Raw genomic sequence first — 24,381 nt, forward strand, 5'->3', positions numbered from 1 at the left:
GGCAAAAATGGCACGGATATAGAATTGATCTCTTTCAATCAGCTACTATGTATCTCTCTCCATTGTTCTATTTTTTGTTGCAACACTACTTGTATTTTCTGTACTTTTTTTCCTCGTTTCTCATCCAGTGAATTTCCCACGATGTTTCTTTATATTCATGGATTTTCTTTATGCACATATTTGCCTGTTGTTTGCATTGTTTTTGTATTTTCGGTAGTTTTTGTATTTCCTGCAAGTTGATTTTCTCCTGTGCTTTCTGTATGGAATTGATGCCACTGCATGCCATGCTATGGTGCATGGACCCAGTCAAGCCTTTTGAGGCTTTTTGTCCGTGCTCCAAACATCTCACAGATGTTGAATAAAGCTGAATTGAATTCAATTGAAAGGAAATAGTTGCACAGCGCTACTGGACAAAAAAATTAGAGGGCGTTTTTCTTTTTCAGCTGCACCAAATGATTAGCAATTGTTATGGCAGATGGCATCAATCTAACCTTTCATTTATATTACTCAATAAGGCGGCCATACGTGCTACTTGAAATCAATTGTTCGACATATTAATAAATGTACTCCACCTAATTAACTTTTCAATTATTCACTTTACGTCTCATATTTCAATGTACGAATTATAGCCGCGGAATTTGCACGGCGTATCCACTTAGAATGTATTTCCTGGACAGCACCAGCTCTGAGATATATATTATAAATTGTCCAACAAAATGCATTGGCGTTCCAGTAAATTTTTTTTAGAAAATCGCTGTGTTTTTTTATTGAAGCACAGAATTAACTGGAGCACTAACGTATTTTGGCAAAGACTTTTAAAACTAATATTTCAGAGCTGGTGTGGTCCAGACGATCCGTTCCAAGTGGAGACGCCGTGCGAACTCCGCAGGTATAATTCCTAGATTGAAATATGTGGCGTAAAGTTAGTAATTAAAAAAATAAATAGCGCAATTACGTTAATTATATGATTGAAAATTTTGAAAACTTGTAGAAGCAATGACAACCTTACGAGTAATTTAGATCAAGGGTTAGAATTGTGCCGCCTGCCATAGGCAATCTTTAAAAAAATTGTTCCAACCAAAAGATATCTCCCTGTAAAAATCTCCTTAAATATGCTTTGTAAAATTTCAAACAAGTGGTCACAATGATTTACCATTTCACCATTTTTTTCTTTCAATGTAACTTGTTATTGCATATTATGTTGCTGCCTTGTCCACTCTTCTTTCTTCATTCTCCTCGCCAGTTTCTTTACTTTTTCGCAAATAATATAAACAAATTATGTATAGCTTCGGACGTGGCCTAAATACTGCAATGTATTTTTATAGTTCTTGTCAAGGCGTTGTATCGGAGGCCTCTATCTATATTTGATCCTGGGACCTCCTTCCATAAGTACCTGTCATACTATGTATGTATATATTTACTGTGTCAATAATAAAGCTGTACGAATTGACTTCGCCCTGCCATCTGCTAGCCGCCTGGTTAGCTCAGATGGTAGAGCGGCTGCCCCGGAAAGGCGGTGGTCCCGGGTTCGAGTCCCGGACCAGGACGAATTTTTCTTCAACTATGAGGCTTTTCTTTCGAGGAACCCGTATGGGTTTCCTTTGTAGCAATTGCTACGAACGTGTGGATGTCTGACTTTCCCTTTATTGATTGATTGATTGATTACACCCTTATTACGTGGCCAGGCGGTGTAGTATGTTACGTCCGACAATGAATGTGTTTGTTCTGCAGTAGTCACACAGCAGCGTTAGAAAAATTGATTCAACAATATGATATTACTCGATATGAGTCAGTACAGAGGAACGTGGCGTGGCTATATATTTCATTATTTTCAAGGCATAAAGTGAGTGGCGAGTGACGGCCTTCCTTTCGCCTGTCTTTTTCCTGATGTGTTGCAACGTTTTCACTGTAAGAAGGACTATTTAGACATATCGGGCAAAACAGACCTAAGCCAAAAGTAAGGAAGATGGACAAGTGCCTGTTTTGTGCGTCTCTCTTTTCACGCACTTTCCGTCAAAATACATTTTGCAACATTCAAAACATGAGACTGTCTATTATGAATTTTCCTGGGATTGAAGAAACTACAGCCAGTGGCTTCGTAGACACTTGAAGGAGAAGAATCCTTTTCATTTAGGGAAAATCGAAGCACGTTTTGAGGCTCCGCACTTATGGCCAAGTTTTGTTTTGTTTTTCATTACTTTTCGAACACGCGAATTGTAACGTGGTCTAAAACCCATACTTAAATATATAGATTTAGTACTCGCCGCCTGCCATGTGCATAAATATTCAGCCTTGACTCATGTGACAGGCGTATAATATATGTTCGCTATTTCTGATGGCGGTTCTTTGCAGGTGAACATGTGACAACTGTTCGAGGTCACTACGAATGTTGTAAACACAATGGAATGAGGAAAACCTCGTATGAACAGCTGCATGGCAGGCGTGACCGTTTTTAAAAAAGAAATAAGCCCCAATGCCTAGGTTTGCTGTGCTTGCTTGTGCCCAGCTATTGTCGTGTAAGTTGTCTCTCTCCAGGCTCCATGAAAACGAACCAATTGTTTTACGAAGTGGCCACAGCACTAAAGTGGTGGCTAGATCCATCAGTATTTTTTTATTAAAACGCAGGTATTGACAAAGTATAAGCTTTTTTAGGTGCACTGACCTAAATGATACTTTATCCGCCTGTTCATAGCTAAAAGGTTTCATATTGTGGAGTCCATACTGACTACCTGGTCAAAAACATTGACCGGATGCTAGGCGACCAATGTTGAAGCGCTTTAGCCTCTATTTAGTTTCTAAAACGGCTTCTCGGGTGAACACAAGTGCATGAAGCGATAGGATACGCAGGTGTTGTATAGTGTTTTGCTTACTACAAACTAATTCCTTCAATGGCGCTTCTACAGAATAATATCATTTCTTCAATCTTCTGGAAATACAATGGTACCCCTACAACATGTGTACTTAAAGAAGCCTTGTGGTCATGCAGTTATCTGGTTGCAAGATGAGATGTTTGTTTTTTATAAGCTTACAATCATATAATTCTCATCGATAAACTCATTTTACGTTAACGATCTCTCGTTCAGTCGTCCTCAGTAATGAATGTTCTATTAAGCAATAACCGTTTTAAGATTGGCCTTCGATTACGTGATACGGAAGGTTCTTTTCTTTTCGTTGCTCATTAACTTGCTCATTCACTAACGGAAGCCACTCTCAGGCGTATGTTTTATCTGTAAATGTTGCCCAGTGACTTCTACGAGGCGTTGCTTATATTGTGCAATGATATGTGTCTGTAACGAACTTCAATTATGCATAGTTCTTGCTTTCAACTCCCATATATCCAGGTAATAAGAATCCTGCGTGCCTGATAATTGTAAGCAATAACGTTTTTATTTTTACATATTTTGTGACGTAACAGCTACACTCTGCATTGCCTACGCCTCTGTGGCTGTGGTAAATAGATGCTTATAGTAAACAGATTGTTGCGTAAAGATCAAGGTCTTCATCAAAGCACACTTGCTGTTCAAGTTGCAGTCTGTGGGTATGGTGTTGGGCTGCTGAGCACGAGGTCGCGGGATCGAATCCCGGCCACGGCGGCCGCATTTCGATGGGGGCGAAATGCGAAAACACCCGTGTACTTAGATTTAGGTGCACGTTAAATAACCCCAGGTGGTCGAAATTTACGGATCCCTACAATACGGCGTGTCTCATAATCAGAAAGTGGTTTTGGCACGTAAAACCCCATAATTTCATTTAATATTTCAGTTGTGGTCTTCCATTTCCCACGCATTGCTTGCAAAGTGAGTAAGCTAGCAGATCAATCTGATGTGAGTGCAGTGGAAAGTGTGCTTAAGGCGCCCTGATGAAAAATTAATTTGATAAAAATACACACACTCACACCCGTAAAAAACAGCCTGCAAGGATCCTTGCATTCTATTTCAGTAGCGCGTTTTGTGTGTATTAAGTAGGCTACTTATAACAACTGATCGTGGGAGACTGGAAAGACATAAATTTTATTTTCTCATTTCAGAGGATCACATCAAAATGAATATGAAGAGCTATATTGATTAGCGGCCAACTGGAAGCCTGAGGGTCAGCAATGCTAATATATTAGCAGGTAAAGGGATGGGCATTTCCTAATGCGCATAAATATACATTTATTTTGCCAAAGATGAAAGAATGGCACTAAATTATTTACTCTTATGTCTCCTAGATGTGAGTGTCACGGAGACTTTGCTTGAAAATACGTGAAAAGCTTCTTGTGCAATACGCGTTTCGGAAGCAAATATACTGAACGCTGGCGTAAATGATATACAATGCGCCCTTTGTGTTTTTTGACCGCGTTATCGCTATCGGAAAATCTAGCATTGTGGATACTAAAGTAATAATGGGTATATTGGAAATCATAAGGGGCATAGTGGAAGTCATGGTGAAAATAGTGGGCAATGCTGGGAGGCTGTGCCCTCCATGGTGGGCAATGCTGGGAAGCTGCAAACAGTATGGTGGGCGTAGTGTAAAGGATGGTGGGTAACGTTCTACTATGGTGGGAGGCTGTGCCCACCATTGCAGTCATGGTGGGAAGGAATGGGCAGTAGACGGGTATAGTGTGAAGGATGATCGGCTGCAGTGTGCTATGCTGGGAAATAGCTAGAGCCAGATAGTGGGTCGGTAACAAGAATGGTGAGTGTACTTTAAGGAGTGGTAGCTTTGATGGGTGACAGTCTGTAGCAGCAAGCAACATACTGAACATGAAAAGTGACAGTGTATCTGGAAGAAAGCAACTAATTTTTGATACACCAAGTTTGACTGCTTTAAATGCCAATTTAAGCACAATTAAGTGAAAAGCTTACAGTAGCATCTTACATGCTGGAATATGAAGCTCAATTTTCATTCAGTTGTGCATAAATCAGGAAGCCATACAATTGGAATTTTAAGCATAAATATGTTATGAATAAAATGGTTTCTCATTTTTTATGGGTGAAAATAAAACTGAACCACATAGTTCAACAAACGCAATAAACACCCAACAAACACACTTCGACTCCACAACATCTGACTTCATCAAATGGTGTCAGCACCAACTCGGGTATAGTCACAGCACTGAAGTAATGCTGTTCAATGTAGTGTAAACAGCTACAATTGCAAAACACTGCTGCACACGAGGTGACCGAGCGTATGCTAATGGTCTCCCAATCAATCACAAATCACAATTAGTGTTCAGTATCAGGACTACTGTTACAAGAGGGTGCATTGCCTTGTGCTTAATAAAACTAAATTGTGCTAGAGTCAATTGTGCGCAGTCATTAAAGATACCAACAACCAAGTTATGTCGTACCCATTTTTTCAAATGCAATAATAGTTCAGGCTTTTCTGGTCAAGGCTCTTCAATACTGGAAAGGTGACACGAACATTGAACATTTTTAAGCAGAATTTTTCAATATGCAATTGCAACCATGTGTATTTCCTATGCTGGAAACAATGATAGGCAAATGCCATGGCAATTTACACCAGCATTTATCGGAAGTTGACCAGAGCGACCTTAGCCATAAGAAATAATATTGTTTATCAAGTCAATGTTTACGCGGTTCATGCTCGTAGAACTATTCAACTATTTCTGCAATAGTAACATTGATGTCTTCATGGTTTCCTGTCCATATGCTTTGGTCATATACAAGTCAAGCCATATACTCTCTAACAAAAAATCTACATTTTCAAATGCGAAATGATCCTTTTACTACAGAGAACTGTACTTTGACAAGTGACGCGCAGTTCAGCATGTCGCCATGCAGAAGCATATCGTTTCTTGAAAACTTAAGCGACCTGGAGCAAAGAATTTTAGCCTGACTGCGCTTAAGAACTTACATTTATAAGAATCTGCAAAACAGCATAATGCACATCTCTACGCACGGAGGGATGCCAGTTTTACCATTGCATTCGCTGCCACATAGGCGGCACAGCTTCTAAACACGTATTTCTTTTATGTCACAGTATGCGTGGAATAAAGCACAAACTCCTACAAAATATAAGGAATACCGCTTAAAATAATATGCTGACTATAGAAGTCGCGTGGTAAGAATTCAGCCCTAGCACTGTTTCACTGTAAAGTGTCACAAAATCCCATTTCTCACTACATTGCCGGGCGATCTAAACTTGGCAATTCCCATTTGAACCACAAACAATGTGTTCGATTCGATCACCATAAATTATGGCCTTTCAATTTCCTCCAAAATCTCACTTCAGGTTCTGTGCAGTTTGAAACTATTTACCACATCTTTTGTCTGAAAGTGCAATACGACAGGGACCAAGATTAGGAAGACGCATACACAACGAAATAGCCCTGTGTATGCCACTTCTTAGTCTTCGTCCCTGTCATATCGCACTACTCCGTGTCTATTATGAATACAAACCAACTAACCCGGCAACGGACTCGAGCAAATAAAACACTGGACTTATTTTAGAACAGAATGGTGCGCTTCAAAATCGGTGATTTGAGGCCATGATCTTCCTGTCTATGCTACGTCATTGTTTTGGTAAATACACGTCTTTCAGTAAACAGCAACTAAGCCAAGAATAAGTTCTTCCGAAAGTTTGATCTTGTTAGCATTCTTTATTCAACATTCCATACACTCAAAATACATATAACAGGTGAAACGTTATCTTTTCAGTTTAGGCAAACAAGGAATGTTCCAGGACTTGAACTATTTTAGACCTTAATGCTACAATGCAATGATGAAAAATACTGTAGAGAAACAGGCTCACTAATCATGTGCTTTGCAGTGGGCGGACAGAATAACATGTAAGAGCACCTTAGGTGCATTTAAAGGTGCTGATGCTCATTCACAGAAAGCGCCAATATACTGTTACTGTAGAGAATTGAAAAAAATATCTCAATCGAAAAAGCAGACGTGCATGCTGAAGTTAACAGCTGAATATAAATTGCTGCAACACTGCATCTGTAGAGTTTGGATGCATTGTCAAGAGACACAAAAGTAGCAGAGCAGATTTGTTGCTTTCTCACAATGCATAGTAAAGCAGCAAGTAGCACTTGCAAACCATTGGTCACATTGACAGGACTGTTATGTTTCCCATGCGCTGAAATGCTTGCAAGCTGAACCTTTAAAAGAGCTGTAGATTCAGCTTACCATTCAGAGCTTAATACATTGACAAGCCGCTAGACCCAACCTGTGGCACTTGCGACACGGATGAGCTAGCTCCAGCCCAGCATTTGCTATCGAAATGCCCTGCCCTCTCCTTACTGCAAAAGACCTTCCTTGCTGGGATACAGAGCTCAATTCTTACGCTAAATGATTATCCTTCCAAGAGGTACCCCTACCCACCAGAACACCATATACGACAGCTTGATTCTATACCTGTTGAGTGAAACAATTAACGTAATATGCGCACTTCATCACAAGTTCCATAGGGGTTGCCTTTCATTATTTATTAATAAACATAATTCTTTTTTTTTCTCTCTCCCTCCCACAAAAATATACACTGTGCAGATCACATAATGTGAGACTAAGAGAACTGGATTAGGCTGCCATACTGGAAAACGTTCTCACGGAATTACATTTTGTTAGCTCCTGTCAGTACCCACTGAACTAAAATACCATAAAATAAATGCCGAAAATTTTGAGCAGGATCATCGCAACTAGCATGTAAACTGCGATGCAGCAGCATGTAACAGGCTTGTCACGTGAAAACTGCTACCCTATAGGGCAGCAATTTAAGCCGACAAAGCGGCACCAAGCAACATCAATTCATCACAAATGAGCTACTCTAGCCCACTAAGTTTAGGAGAACTAAGTAAACGCCATATATTTAGACCATGTTCTCATGCTTCCCGAATTCAGCATGGATGTTTCACTCTTGGAACTGGCATTATCCTCTACCAACAGAACCTATAGCAGCTAAATGGGGTTGTTTGGTATTCATACACTTCTCAAACTTGTACCAACAGTACATGACATGCGACCGAGGAAGAGGCATTGATGGTGCTCATAGCACTGAAAATGTCATCTGCTAATAGCACAAACTCGTTTAAGCTCCAACTTCGTAAGCACAAAGGAACTTCATATGCCAGCATTCAAAGAGGCTCTAATGTAATGACTGCACTGAAAGACAAAATTTAGGAGCGCACATAGCACTAAACTGCGAGAGAAAAAAAACTCTTGCTTCAGTTTCCTTGCAGGCTTCCTGTGAACACCAAGCATATGAAGCAAATTATATTACATTGTGGCATCTTACATGCCAAAACCACGATCTGATTATGAGGCACACTATAGTGGGGGATGCCTGAAATTTGGACCACCTTGGGTTCTTGAATGCGCACGTAAATCTAATAAGTACACGAGTGTTTTCGTACTTTACACCCATCGAAATGCAGCCACCATGGCCGGTATTCGATCCCGTGACCTCGTGCTTAGCTGCCGAATACCCCAGCCACTAAGCAATCATGGCGGGTAGCAGAAGAAGCAGAATAAAAGCATATATGACTATACTGCCAGGCGCTTCATAATACCACTTAGTGAATCATATGGAAATTACAGTACCAAAGAAACAACCATGCTTAAAAAGTGTTATCTGACAAAAAAATTTTAGCACCTCAAAAGAAAATGCTATACAAGTTCAAAACAAAAATTATGGAAGGAAGACAATGGCCAATATTTGCTATTACAGTACTCCTACATACATACAATACCCACCCTAATGCCATTTGGGCATTAAAACATTATTGCATCTACTACTCCCTCTACAGTTGAGCATGAATCTCAAAAGACACAAGAGGATAAAAACAGGCAGACAACAACACAAGCTATTTAAAATGCAAGCAAATGAAATGCAGATATGACAGCTTCAACAAAATTTAGGAAAGGTACTTTAGTTAACATAGGTAAAATAAAGCTGCCTCCTGTTTACAAAATATTATTTTTTGTTGCGCATAATCAAATTGTCGAAACTATCAGCAAATTGTTTATGGCCACCGCAGAACGAAGCAGTCTCCAAGTGATCTCCAATTACCCGTCTTGCACTACCTTACTTGAACTGGCAGCTGCAAATTTCATCATTTCACCACCCCACCTCATTTTCTGCCATTTTCGACTGCACTTCACTTCCCTTGTCACGCACATTCTTTAACTCCAAATGGTCGACCGTTTATCTGCCCTACACATTACATGGCCTGCCAAGCTACATTCGTTTCTCTTAATGTATTTTGGAATATCGGCTATGCCCGTTTATTCTCTGACCCAGACCGCTCGCTCTCTTCCCATTTACAGTTACACCTCATATAATATGTTTGATCAAATAAGCAATATCAAAGTGTCACCTATCACCAGCAATACAATATCGTGATGAAAATTTTCTTTTTTATGCTTTCAAATTATGTAGAATACAACGAACACAAACAGAGAATACCTGATTAGCATTCCCACCTTCATTATCCTTCTGTCTGTTGCTATATTTGTAGATTAACTCATTGGTCAGTTGCTTCTAAGTTGCCCTTTCAGCAACTCAGTCTTCCTTCAGGGCCCTAATGCTTAAAGCTTTGTGCATACTGTATTGACACGTGTACTTATATTTAACGGGCAAACACGTTTCGCCGCCTAAGAAATGTTATCGCACAGCGCGGGACGCGTCTGCATGTATCCGAAGTTTCTGGAAAGTTATCGATGCTTCTATCCGCTGTCTGTTGTCGCCGAACCTTGTATTATCTGATTTCATCGCGTGACTCGAATGTTGTAGAACTTTGTGGAAGGCATGCGGGTCTCAACGATTAGTCTGGAACCTTCGATGACTGTTGTATAAAAGCCGACGCACTTGACCCGCTGATCAGATTTACGACGATCGCCGACTGTGTTCGCCGCTCTCGTTGTGCTTTAAGTGTAGCCTGTTTTGTGGGCACAGGTTCGCCCAATAAAAGCTAGTTCTTGCCTTTCACAGTATTGCTACTGTGTTCTTTGACGTCACGACCACGTGACATCTGGTGGAGGTGCTTTGCGTTCATGTACCGGACGCCCCCACAAAGCCGTGACCCAAGCCCTCACTCGGAAGACACCAACATCGCCCAAGAGTTCAAGCACATCAACAAGGGCACGACAATCGCATACATCGAGGAAATTGTGGAAACCAGCAATGCCTTTGTCCTCTCGGATTCAGCCGCATCTACCCCGATGAGCATTTTCCCCGAACCAGACTTCGACGTGAATCCAAGTCTTCCTATGAGTAAGCAGCAACAAATCAGAAGTCTTCTCCGACGATACAAAGACTGCTTTTCGACGTCATCGAGGATTCGACAAACACCAGTTGCAAAGCATCGCATAATAACCGAAGAGAGCGCTCGACCACTCCGCCAGAGCCCTTACCGAGTTTCGACGCGAGAACGTGAAGCTATTAGGCAACAAGTCGACGAAATGCTGCGCGACGACATCATCCAGCCGTCGAAAAGCCCGTGGGCCTCTCCTGTAGTCCTGGTAAAGAAAAAGGACGGAACCCTACGCTTCTGCGTCGATTATCGTCGACTGAACAAGATCACGAAGAAGGATGTGTACCCCCTACCACGGATATACGACGCATTGGATCAGCTCTGCAACGCTAAATACTTCTCGTCGATGGACCTCAAGTCTGGCTACTGGCAAATAGACGTCGACGAGAGAGATCGCGAAAAGACTGCCTTCATCACGCCAGACGGCCTCTACGAGTTCAAGGTCATGCCATTCGGACTGTGCTCGGCTCCTGCAACGTTTCAGCGCGTCATGGACACGGTGTTAGCCGGACTGAAGTGGCAGACGTGCCTTGTTTACCTGGATGACGTCGTTGTCTTCGCCAGAAATTTCGACGATCACCTTAGGCGGCTTGCGGCAGTGTTAGAAGCCATCAAGTCATCAGGGCTCACTCTGAAGCCGGAAAAGTGCCGCTTAGCTTACGATGAGCTTTTGTTCCTAGGCCACGTGATCAGCAAATCAGGAGTACGCCCCGACCCACAGAAGACAGCTGCCATCGCAAAGTTCCCGCAGCCAACCGACAAGAAGGCAATGCGCAGATTCCTTGGCATGTGTGCCTACTATGGGCGCTTTGTCAAGGACTTCTCACGCATCGCGGAGCCGCTAACACATCTAACCAAAAGTTATGTCGCGTTCAAATGGGAAACGCCGCAGGCCAAGGCATTTCAAGAACTTAAACGACGCATGCAGTCGTCGCCGGTACTTGCACACTTCGACGAGGACGCCGATACCGAAATCCACAATGACGCCAGTAGCCTAGGCCTCGGTGCCGTCCTAGTCCAGAGGAAAGAAGGGCTTGAAATGGTGATATCGTATGCTAGCCGATCGCTTTCAAAAGCAGAAAGCAACTATTCTACGACTGAAAAGGAATGCCTCGCCATCATTTGGGCTATAGCTAAATTCCGCCCTTACCTCTATGGCAGGCCATTCAAAGTCGTCAGTGACCATCACGCATTGTGTTGACTAGCTAACTTAAAGGACCCTTCAGGACGGCTGGCGCGGTGGAGCCTCAGACTACAAGAATATGACGTCACGGTAATATACAAGTCCGGAAGAAAACACTCCGACGCCGACTGCTTATCGCGCGCCCCCATCGATCCCCCGCCGCAAGACGACGAGGACGACGACGCCTTCCTTGGGATAATAAGCGCGGAAGACTTCACTAAACAGCAACGAGCAGACCCGGAGCTAAAAGGCCTCGTCGAGTATTTGGAAGGGAACACCGACGTTGTCCCTAGGGCATTTAAGCGCGGGTTGTCGTCGTTCACGCTACAAAGCAACCTGCTCGTGAAGAAGAACTTCTCACCAGTCCGCGCCAGCTACCTTCTTGTTGTACCGTCAGCGCTGCGTCCAGAAGTACTGCACGCCCTACACGACGATCCAACCGCTGGGCACCTCGTATTCTCCCGGACGCTGTCGAGAATACAGGAAAGGTATTATTGGCCGCGTCTGACGGCCGACGTCGCCCGTTACGTCAAGACATGCCGAGACTGTCAACGACGCAAGACACCACCGACAAGGCCAGCAGGATTACTACAGCCGATCGAACCTCCTCGCCGACCATTCCAGCAGATTGGGATGGATTTGTTGGGGCCGTTTCCGATATCAACATCAGGGAATAAGTGGATCGTCGTGGCGACGGACTATCTCACCCGCTTTGCTGAAACTAAAGCTCTACCAAAAGGCAGCGCAGCCGAAGTGGCGAAATTTTTCGTCGAGAACATCCTGCTGCGACATGGTGCCCCAGAAGTCCTCATCACCGACAGAGGAACGGCTTTTACAGCAGAGCTCACCCAAGCCATTCTGCAATACAGCCAGACAAGCCACAGGAGGACAACTGCCTACCATCCGCAGACGAATGGTCTCACGGATCGCCTGAACAAGACCCTCGCCGACATGCTAGCAATGTACGTCGACGTCGAACACAAGACGTGGGACGCGGCCCTGCCGTACGTAACCTTTGCGTACAACACGGCGGTGCACGAAACAACACAGATCACGCCGTTTAAGCTGGTTTACGGCAGGAACCCGACGACGACGCTTGACGCCATGCTGCCGCACGTAACTGACGAAGAGAATGTTGACGTCGCTAGCTACCTCCAGCGCGCCGAAGAAGCCCGACAGCTCGCCCGCCTGCGAATCAAGAGCCAGCAGAGGACCGACAGCCGACACTACAACCTCCGACGACGCTTCGTCGAGTACCAGCCCGGTGACCGTGTTTGGGTTTGGACCCCTATACGCCGACGAGGACTGAGCGAGAAGCTCTTGCGTCGGTATTTCGGACCGTACAAGATCATCCGACGTATTGGCGCCCTGCACTATGAGGTCGTGCCAGACGGCATTTCGCTGTCACAGCGGCGCCGCTCACGACCTGAAATTGTGCACGTTGTGCGACTCAAGCCTTACCACCAGCGTTGACGAACTTTGGGACTTCGCGTAACTGACCTTTGGACTTGATTTCTTTTCGTTGTTTTGTTACTTATGTTTAATAAGTGTCCTTTTGTGTTTCGTTCCCTTTTATTTGTAGCATCGGGACGATGTATTTTTTTTAAGAGGGGGGTATTGACACGTGTACTTATATTTAACGGGCAACCACGTTTCGCCACCTAACAAATGTTATCGCACAGCACGGGACGCGTCTGCATGTATCCGAAGTTTCTGGAAAGTTATCGATGCTTCTATCCGCTATCTGTTGTCGCCGAACCTTGTATTATCTGATTTCATCGCGTGACTCGAATGTTGTAGAACTTTGTGGAAGGCATGCGGGTCCCAACGATTAGTCTGGAACCTTCGATGACTGTTGTATAAAAGCCGACGCACTTGACCCGCTGATCAGATTTACGACGATCGCCGACTGTGTTCGCCGCTCTCGTTGTGCTTTAAGTGTAGCCTGTTTTGTGGGCACAGGTTCGCCCAATAAAAGCTAGTTTTTGCCTTTCACAGTATTGCTACTGTGTTCTTTGACGTCACGACCACGTGACAGTATTGCTACCTCTTAGGCAGACCACAGTCCTTCTTGCCACCAAAGCTAGTTGTCAATATCTCTTTGCCAATATAAGAGCTGTCATGTTGATGTTTAGGTGCAAAAAGGGCAAAGAGAACAAAGTAAACACGGATACCAATGTCCATCTGTTGGTTGCTCCATGTCCATTTTACACTGAAGTTTCAATGTGAATCAATATCACCTAGCCCAGCTTTCAGTTCTTAAGCAGCAGCTACCATTTTTCAATACCTGGCCAAACCGTCAAAGCCGATGGTTGACATCATTGACATCTTTGCTAGAATGTCAGTGACTTTCTCAATTGTAATTAATCTATATCCATGAACCGTCACGTCCATTTCTTCACCACATTTCTTCAGAATTTTGGTCTTGTTATTCAGGATTGTTCAGGCCTGTACGGCATTGCTGATTTTACGTGTTATTCTTTATACTTGTCTCAATTTGTTGAAGAGAAATCTTTGAATTTCCTAGATGTTTTCATTCTGCCTGCACCATGCTGGCTACTTTATTTTAACCACGCTGCTTTTTCCAACACAACTTTTTAAAGCTACTTGAGATGAGGCCTACTCTGGGATTTCAATATCTCTAACGCGTCATAGCCACATTTTCGGATAAAGTGCAAGAAATGCTGAAGCTGCAATGGCATGAAGTAAAATCATGTAATCACTATGTGTGCACTATTCAGTACAATGTTCTACCAACTCAGAGGCACTATCCAACCACTTGCGTTAGCATTCTTGTCACCTACCTCCTAAAGTATGGTGCATTTACGAGACCCAAAATGAATTAGAATAGCTTTTTTTTATTCGCACATTTAGTGAAGCATTGCCGAATATTAATTACCCACAACGAACATTGCCCGAGACACAGTACACTCCTCCGAGTGCCCTCAGTGCTTCATTTGTTTTCCTGTTTACCTCCTCTATATTCTAAAGAGGCTTTCTTCTAACCCTTTTTGTGCCAAGGACAAGTTTCACTTTCATTTGTCACAGACACATCAAAAGTGTAATTATTTTGGCATGAACGCAGTACCTCTAGATTGTGCCAGGTTGACAAGAACTGTAATGTTATTTCTTAGGGGACATTTGTTGGCGGGAACAAGGAGAAATCTGGCTCCCCTGGATTTTTAAGAATGGCAGCACAGAGTTGCAAGATACAGCGAAGACCTGCACATTTTTCATTGCTGGAATTGTGTTTTTTGATGTTTGTTCCATTCAACTAAACAATTAAACCAGGCAAGCTCTAGCATGTCATGTTCCGAGTGTGAGCATTATATTACTTCTTCATATTCTTCATCTGTATATATTCGTCATCATGGCCAGAGTCATCGTCTTCAGCGCGCGACCGGCGCAATAAACTGTTGAGGCTTAACAGCTGCCTCGCAAGTGGTGGAGGTGCTGGGTACATCAACCCTGGCCACACCAATTGGGATATCATTCTACGATTCGTCACTTTCGCATACAACACGGCCGCCCAATGCACTAAGGGATACTCGCCATTTTTCCCCGTGTATGGTCGCCGATCGCTCACTATCCTCGACGCTTCTTTCTTCGGTGTCCCCGTGCCTTCGTCCACATCAGTGTGTGAGCAGTTCGTTTTGCGCGTTGCCCGGGTTCGCCAACGTGTTCGCCTCAACACCGACGCTAGTCAACAAGACCTCAAAGTTTGCTATGATGCATCTCACCGTGTCGTTTCCTTACACCCTGGAGACGAAGTGTTACTGTGGACCCAGTTCGCGCTCCTGTATTGTGCGAGAAATTTCAGTCCCGTTTTATGGTGCCCTACATTGTTCGGGAACAGACTTCGCCAGTTAACTATCGTGTCACTCCAGTTGTTCCGCCTTTGGACGGCCGCTGCCGTTCCACAGAGATTGTGCATGTTTCGCGTTTAAAACCTTTCATACGGTGTTTCCCGCCATAACCAGCGGCTAGGTTGGCCGCTTCCACACACGTGGGAATTTTTGTAAGCATTATATTACCCTTTCATCTTCTTCATCTGTATATATTCATTATCATGGCCAGCGACATTGTCTTCAGCGCGCGACAGGCGCAATAAACTGTTGACGCTTAACAGCTGTCTCACAGGAGCTTTATCCAAGTAGTGCCGATCATAGCGAGTAATAATGTGAACCTTTGCCAACCTCCCTTGCAAGGATACGGCTCAACAAAAACACATTGTAGCCTGTGCCTCAGCAATTGCCATTCCTCAATGCCAGTTACTATGGAAAAGAAAACCACCGTTTGGCTTCCATGCCAAAAAGTAAGACGTTTCATATAGTTTTTTATGGCCATGCATTGATATAATCAAAACAAGAAAAAAATGACAGTAATTGGCAACAGAAAATAGCAAACGGACTTGTATTTCAAAAATGAAAGCTGTTAACAATGAATGAGTCATTAAAAATATCAAAAATATGCTGCTTTACAGAAAAAGAAAAAATGACATTGAAAAAGCTACGCACTTGCTTTAGCCTTGGACAATAGTCGCAGGGGGCAAGATCTGAGGAGCAGAGAAAAAAAATTAAATTATGGGGTTTTACGTGCCAAAACAACTTTCTGATTATGAGGCACGCCGTAGTGGAGGACTCCGGAAATTTCGACCACCTGGGGTTCTTTAACGTGCACCTAAATCTAAGTACACGGGTGTTTTCGCATTTCGCCCCCATCGAAATGCGGCCGCCGTGGCCGGGGTTCGATCCCGCGACCTTGTGCTCAGCAGCCTAACACCATAGCCACTGAGCAACCACGGCGGGTGAGGCGCAGGGACGTTGCACGGTTGTCCTCCCACATTTTGTCCGAAAGTGCCTCATGCTGAGGGCTATGTGGGCAAAGGTACTGCTTTGGTGCACAAGGCCACTGCACATTCACACAGTAAGGCATTTACTCCGAACCGCCTCACATAACTACTTGGGCACGTCACTGTAAAGATGCTGGCCGACTACCTGAACTTGTGGTGCAAGTTTGAAATTAACAAGGCCTTTTATGTCAAACAATTTCTTAGGACAGTAATTAACTAAACGCACATATGTTATGTCCACCACAGCAAAACTGATGCAGTCAATGGAGGCTTATAAGAAAGCAATGCAGTGAGCAGACATAACTTTGCACAAGGTCACTGCTTGCCTATGGAGACGACAGCGCAGCATGTGTACCTAGTGGCGTGCATTGGTGTTAACATCCCTCTCCCCCCTGAGTGAAAAATTCTCGTTCCTTTATGCGCCCTCTCTCTTCATGCATTCACAACCAAATTCAATGTTGTTTGACAAGTCACCAATGAATATTTTTCCTTCATTTGTGAAATTGATATGCATACAGGTGTCAGCCAACTCCTCTGGAAGCAATAAATCTAAATTTATGTCTGGTGACAAGAAGCATTCCTTAATGTGAGGAGGCACTGCAGTTGCATCTGCAATAATTAGGGGCCTGCAGTAGAGAGCACAAATGTGTGCCTCTTTTACAAAGAATACCTTTTCGATGCATTTGTAGCAGCCACTGTTTGTTCTGATGAACCTTGTGTCAGATTTTGTTGCCCTTTGGTAGGCAGTGCTGTGAAATACTTGTTTCTTCATAATGAAACGCTCATACTCTACTGCCCTTGTTATGAATATCCCACAAGAATGGTGAAGTTTCTCCGGTTCATTAGCACTGAGAGCTGTAACTTTTTCCTTTCCTAACAAAGACAAATTGCAAACATGTAATCCCTTTTTTATGGGTGGGTGCCCAATTAACTCATTGCAAAGCTCTCTTTTTTGAATAGATAACAGGGGACTTTCTATCAGCTGATTCAGCTTTTGTGCCATGATGACTCGTTCAGTTATCTGCCGTGGCAGCCCGTTTGCAGCTGACACGAGGTGCACAATGCTTCCATTCCCCCCCTCAAATACAAACGCCGAATGTGCCCAAAGTGGTCCAAATGAGCGAGCATAGTTTGCCAAGTGTTGTAGGGCACGAGACATTGAATATCATGAATGCTGTGCCGTATAATGTCTTGCAGCGGGAAACGAAATCGCTCAGGAGGGCCTCTGAAAAAGAAAGCATAGCCTTAAGATGTTGCAAGTGTTCGGCAGCACTTCAAAAGAGCATTAACACACTCCAATAATTATTTGTCTAATCTAAGTCATGTTAACATCAAACAGAATGTGCAATTAACGTATGGGTTTTCCCATCCACCCGCTGCGCTGTAGGCTATGAGGAATGCCAAATGTAGGGCACTCCAGATTAATCGTGACCGCCTAGGTTTCTTTTTAAAGCAAAGTTTCCTTTGCCTCTTCCTTCGACTTTCCCACTGCTGTCTGGCGCACCGTGTCGAGAGGTGGTTGAGCGCGTGTATATGCATGGAAGTAGCGTGGCAAGAAGAAAAGAGATGTGAGAAACTCTTCTACACCACATCGTGTCAAATGTGCACAATGTCATCTGAAGCTCCCTGGGCATCGCCAATTTGCCTCTTCACAGCTGTAATAATCCAAGACCCCCTGTGCGCTTACCTGTCTACTAAAAAGCAAGTCCAGAGGGAAGCTAGATAGAATAGATGACAGGAACAGGAGAGGAGGCAGAGAATGGGTAGAACAGACACAATCGCAAAGTGGGGGAATAACAGCTTTGCCACTCTTCGCTCACAGTTCTCATACAAATACAAGGGGGGCGGGATAGGGAAAAGGTGACCTGAGGAGGCAAGGAAACGCTACTACTATAGACCATCGTTTTATGGGCGCTGCCATACTGCGTATGCAGTGGCACCATTTATGGACAGTCGGCATGTTGGCTTGGGCGAGCACTCTGTGTTGTATGCCAAGCCTACAATCGCCGGCAGTTTCTGGTGGTTCTCGCACTCGCGCGATCTGCTTTGCATGACCTGGCATCTGCTGCACGGGAAACAGTTCTGTGAGACGTACTCAAGCAATTGAAGTCAGCATGGCCGGAGTTTCTGCAGCGCTGAGGCGGACGGAGCACCAAACATGATGTGTGCGCGTGTTTTGAGCCTAATTTCGGCTTCGAAGATGAGTTTTGAATTTCTAGAAATTCGTTTTATTAAAGTGACCTCACTGCGGCATTCTCGCTGTAATTCTAAACTATGGTTTAGCAGCGATGCATAGTTTCGAAGCATATGACAATCCCAAAAGCGTGGGTTCTCTTCTGTTACAGAATAAGTTGTGCTCTTTAATTTGACAGGCCTTCAAACTGTTATCTGCAGATAGATTTCACGGCTATATACTTCTTTTGTTGGACGAGGTTGCTGCCCACGAATAAACTAGTTCTCTTTAATAATAACAGCATACTGTACAATGTGAATTACCCTTTTGAAGTGGTTAAGTGATCATCTGCAGACTGCGTGATTTTCCGAAGCAGTGGTAGATGCTGGGTTATAGATCGCTTTGTTCTATATAACACATGGTCCAAGCATGCGGCATGACCATGCGAGCTTTTATTGTAGCGTTAGAACATTTTCTTTTTTTTTCTTGCAAAAGAAGCGAATAAGAACTTATATTTTTTTGTTTTGTTTTTCGTCTCATCCTAGCAACTTCCTGTCTTATAGAAATTCTGTTCTAACAAATAGTTGCCAGATTCATTGTATTCGATTACCTTCGGATATTACTGTTTTACAGGGCAAAAACGCAATGCCTAAGCACAAAGCTTAAATGGGCTATGACGTTTTACGAACTGCAGTGATTGCTGTATTGAGAAAAGCCATCAGCCTCACACAGCAGGCTAGCATAGATTTCATGTCAATTTTATGTCTACTAGACTTGAAGTCATCCTTCTCATCCGGCATCCTTCTCTTGGATTTCAAGTCTAGTAGACTGGTGCTTAGACGTGTCGGAGATGCATTGGGTCAGCCGTACACGAGCATGCACTTTTACGTTTTAATTCCCACACCAAGCCATCAGACAATGAGATGATTTTCCAATTCACACTGGCAATTCACAGACACCGGTTCTCTTTGTGGAATGCATATGGATATAATCAAAATAGTTCACAGCACGTACACACACGGCGGCTGATGATGCACGTCGCTTGTTTGCGCTCTCAAGTGAAGTTTCCGCATATTGTAGTTACTGCTGTGCCGAATGGCTACACAGTGGTTCCTCGACGACCTTCCTTGCGCTGACATCACATACATTTCACAGAAAACAAGCTAAAACATCTCTAAATGGTTCTGCAGCACGCAATAGCAACACGTGCAAGCATCGCCGCGCCGACTCGCACAAGCCAGAGAAGAGGAAAGGGTCATTGCGCAAACTTTCCTCCTCACCCGTTTAAATGGTCCTTAGACACGACAGCGGTTGCAAGGAAACTAGATAAACGTAAGTTCAAGGCATGGTAGGGTGTGCTTCTGCTATATCTGAAAAGTAAAACCATGCAAATATGTCTAGCGGACAACTTACGCACGGCGTGCAGAAGCAGAGCCGCATTAATTAAAGCACACCGCTGTGTATTGGTGACACGGCAGAAGCGGTCACACGTCAGATCAACACTTCTGTGCCCACCGTTGTAGCTTTGCGGCTATGGCATTGCTCGAGGTCATGGATCTGATCCCGACCGCAGCAGCCGCGCTTTGACGGGGGCGAAAGAAAAAAACGCTCGCCCACTTAGATTTAGGGCCACGTTAAAGAACACCACGGTGTCAAAGTTAATCCAGAGTCCACCACAACAGCCTGCCTCATAAACTCATTGTGGTTTTGGCATATACAGCCCCGTAAACCAATTGAAGTTTAATGCTTCTGCCACGATACGATGTGCCATGTGTGTTATGTGTACTACGTTGACAAACAGCAGTGGAGCACGCAAGGTATTGTTTAACATCAACTCCAGACTCTCGTGTTGGACTAAAGGTTGAAGTAATTAAGCATTCACCGTAAATTACCAGTAATTATCGTCGATCAAAGGAACCAGCACAGAAAGCTTCGCTTACATTTATTCCCACAGTGCGTGGGATCTGCACAACTTCATGCACATGTGCCTAAGCAAAGAAACACTATGAACCAGCAGTGCTTCAGAATTCAATGCAGCATTACTTATAACACGGTGAAATCAGAATTACCTGCTCTGTCAATGTCACGGGCACCCAATTCTTCCTGAACAAGGAGGTGGATGCGTTCCGAGAGCCAAGACAGGTGCTTCCAATACTCAGGATGCAGAATACCATCAAAGCAAGGGAGTCCATAAAACAATATCCATTGCCTCCACTCTGATGCCTTCCAGTGGCCACGATCTTTGAGCGGGCGCGGCAGCCTGGCCAGGCAGTGTGGGGGCTTTATGGCAAGCAGCGGCGACTCTATCCTCGCAGCAACGAAGGCGCACCTGCAAACAGCAATAATGTAGAGTTAGTCACCTATAACCAGAAATAATTACCAAAAACACGTCTCAACAAACACAAGGAAGTACAATGTGATTTTCATGTCTACAGCTACATTTCCAGATGGGATTCTAAAAATCAAGCTTACCTCGAAGATCAATTATGACCCCCTTTTTTAATATTGCATATGCATTTGTTACTATAATGCATGGCTGAACTTGAATTCACCTCATGTGAATGCATGTCATAAGCTATGCAGACACGAAGTGTGCTCAAGTAAAAAGCAATCGTGTCACAGTTACAGTTGGCAGCACCTCAAGTCATGGCATTTACATGATTATGACAATGGTTCATTGCATTGCATTTCAAACACATCTCACACATTAAATGGTAGTAGAAATGCGGTTCTGGCACGGAAAAACTAAGTGGGAAAGCTAGCAGAAATCCAGCTAGCCCAACGTCGAATTCTGTTGTAAATGGTGGTGGTAATGCACAAGGAATTGAATGCAGCACCAAGAATGCTCTGCATTGTGAATGGTAGCTGTGACGTTGAAGACTAAGTTCCATACAAAAGAAGGGTGGCAGACTTGGCTAGTTGGCATTCAAATAATTTTATTGCAAGAACATATGGTGCAATACCAAAAAAATATAACACGACAAAGAGACGGACTAAAGACCTAACAGGTGTTGGAATGAACACTGAAATGCTGTTGTGATAATCAACATCAACAAGGGCATGCAAAACAAGGACAAGCATCGCACCAAGTGCACAAATATAGTTTTTTCCCTTCGTTAAGTGCAGACACCAAATAAATATGGCACTGCCAAACATGTCTCTCTCGTTTTTAGGTAATTTTTTTATGTCTGACAAGGAGCATTTGTACAAGTAAAGCGACACGTCACTTGCAAATAGCTCTTTGCTATTACATGTACCAGTGACTTTCACCAAATTAAATATGCTGATATCCAAAGAGGTCATCACCTGTGTTAAATCGTTGGTGAAAGTTACCAGGTACGTCCTATACTTTGGGCTACCAGGTAGCCAAAACGCTAATTTCTCTGTGGTTTTATTCTTAAACTAAGACACTGCGGATTTCTACTCCCTACCTCCTTCCAAATTTCACAGAAATATGAAACCTGAAATAAAAGACCCTGCCTGTAATCAATAAGCATCTAGCTTTATTTAGCCTTTGCTTCAAAAGAGTGCCAATTAGGTTTCAACTGAGCGACGACTAGTCATTCGATGCAAAGATTCACATTGATGAAAAAAGCGCATAGAACTACATCTAAGACAACAAATTCTACATAGAAATTGGTGCAGCAAGCTGCAAAAAGTACATATGGTGACATGGTGACACAATGTATATCATGAAAACCATTACGTACCACAGGACCTCACAAGTACTACCATCGTCTTCATAATCAGCCCACTCTTATGTACACTGGCGGAAGGACAAAGGCCTCTCCCAGCAATCTCCAATTACTCTGTCTTGTGGAAGCTGATTCCAACTTCTGCCTGCAAATTTTCTCATTTCACCACCCCACCTATTTTTTGTATTTCTCAACTACACTTATCCTGACAGCCATTCCGTAATTCTAATGACCCACCACTTAATCTGTTTCTATTCTTTGGTAAGTTTCCTTCTCGTGATCAGGGTCCCCTGTCAGTAATTTACCTAGATACATTCTCATATAAACACGCTTCTAAATATACAATCTAACGCAAAAGCTTACAGAATGCTTGATCTGGAAAAATGCTGAACATCTTCGGAGCCTTGGAACACAGCCAATTTTAAGTTCAGGTGTACAGTTAGACGGTGCATGACCCTCACAAGGCCAGGCCTAACCCAGCTTCCACTAAGCAGGGTCAACTTTGGTTCAAACTTCATGTGCACAGCTTGAGAGAACTGAAGCTTGTGCATTTCGAGTTTGAAGGCATGTTTCAACTAATTTTTAACATGATATATTATTTATACAAACAAAGGTGCTGTGGATATCGCGCTGTCAGTTTGGTGGCTGATCGCTTGGGGTTAGGTTGAGTGATCATGGTAAACAATTTTGTCAGTGCCATCGACAAGGACAGTCACGCTACGAGAACTCGTGCCTGTCAGTTGCGTCATTGTTGGCCTATTCTGATAAAATCGGATCAGCGACACACTGTGCTGGATAGTTGGCCAATTGTTGGCGTCGCAGTGCCTTGTCAATGTCTTATCCTCCCAGTGTTACCATGCCTTAAACGAGTACATGAAGGCAGGCACCCGCTGCCATCACCAGCAAAAGAGGGCCAATACTGGAAGAAGACTTTGTCAGCAATGTGACGTTTTTGAAGTGTCTCCCAAGTGTAATGCAAGGGTTTATCAATGAATTTGCTAGCCATCACTGCAGTGTAGCAACTACATGTTTCACGTTGCAATCCGGACGAAGCCCTGGCTGCTATATTTAAGTGGAGTTACAGTCCTACACTGCAGACATTATCAGCACTGCACTGACGTAGAGCTACATACCAGTGGAGTTCCAATGCATTACACAGCACGAGTGTCTGCTGCGGTGCGCATCTGTGCAGGTCCGTTTTTTATTCGGGGAACTGTTCCCTGATATCAGGGTGCACAGCTGCAGACACATGCATTCCAAATGTTTTGCGATTATTCCGCTAAGGCAGAGCGCACGCACCATCGCACCACGAGAAAGGTGGATTGTTTAAAAGACTTTTACATCATTTTAGAAAACAGTCACCGTGTCCTTAGGTACCTTCGAGGATGTATTATGCACTTTGCCACAGAAAAGGAGCTCCTAAAATTACTTTTTTATCCCTTGAAGTGCATGAACAGTACTTCTTTATGATTACATACAGGAGGATGTGCTAGTGTCCGTGACTAACTGGGACCTCAAGCTGTGTTCATAAGAAGCAGTTACTGTTGTTGTGGCCAGCTTTTTCTTTTGTATACTGGACACACATTGCATTTTGGATGACTGGTATTCTGCCGTCCTCAATATAGGCAGTCATGCTACACTCCAAGCTATGCACCAGAATATCCAAATGACACGTGAATGCTCAAACAACACTGAAATAAGCTGCATACAACTTCAAGTTGCTACATTACCAACATAGAAGCGCTGGTTGCTGTTTGTAGAAGTCAGGATCGCCTCAGTCAGTTGTTTAGTGAAACCTTGAAGTACACGGTGCATGTACTCAACACTTTGACCGTTCACGAGATCCAAACCTAAAAAGAAAGTATGCGTTGTGCGAGTCAAGCCAGTTCTTAGCATTGTTAGATCAAAGTAGCATACTGTGCAAAAAACATCCAAATAAAATTTCAGAATATGAGCTGCAGGCATTGCATTCATCCAACTAACCAACTGCTAGCAGAAGTACAAAGACCTGCTTGTTAAAATGGTGAAAGTTGGTCAGGTTGGGTTCGATTCAATGTGAAGCAGCAGCAACTTATGACTTATTGAAATCTGAGTAAGATTTTTCCAATTCACTGTGAATTGATACCACAAGATATAATAGTCAAAAAGGGAAGTACTGTTTTCTCCTTCTGTCTTTTGTCATTTTTAGCAGCAAAACTTTTCATTTCGCTATGAAAT

At 43.6% G+C, this 24,381-nt stretch overlaps 1 pseudogene; it reads right to left on the reverse strand.

Annotated features, from left to right (window-relative positions):
* LOC140212830 (uncharacterized) overlaps window positions 1-24,381 on the reverse strand; it is a 45,343-nt pseudogene that overhangs the window by 4,865 nt on the left and 16,097 nt on the right.

Source organism: Dermacentor andersoni, chromosome 8 (assembly GCF_023375885.2).
Source record: "Dermacentor andersoni chromosome 8, qqDerAnde1_hic_scaffold, whole genome shotgun sequence".
Taxonomy (NCBI): Eukaryota; Metazoa; Arthropoda; class Arachnida; order Ixodida; family Ixodidae; genus Dermacentor; species Dermacentor andersoni.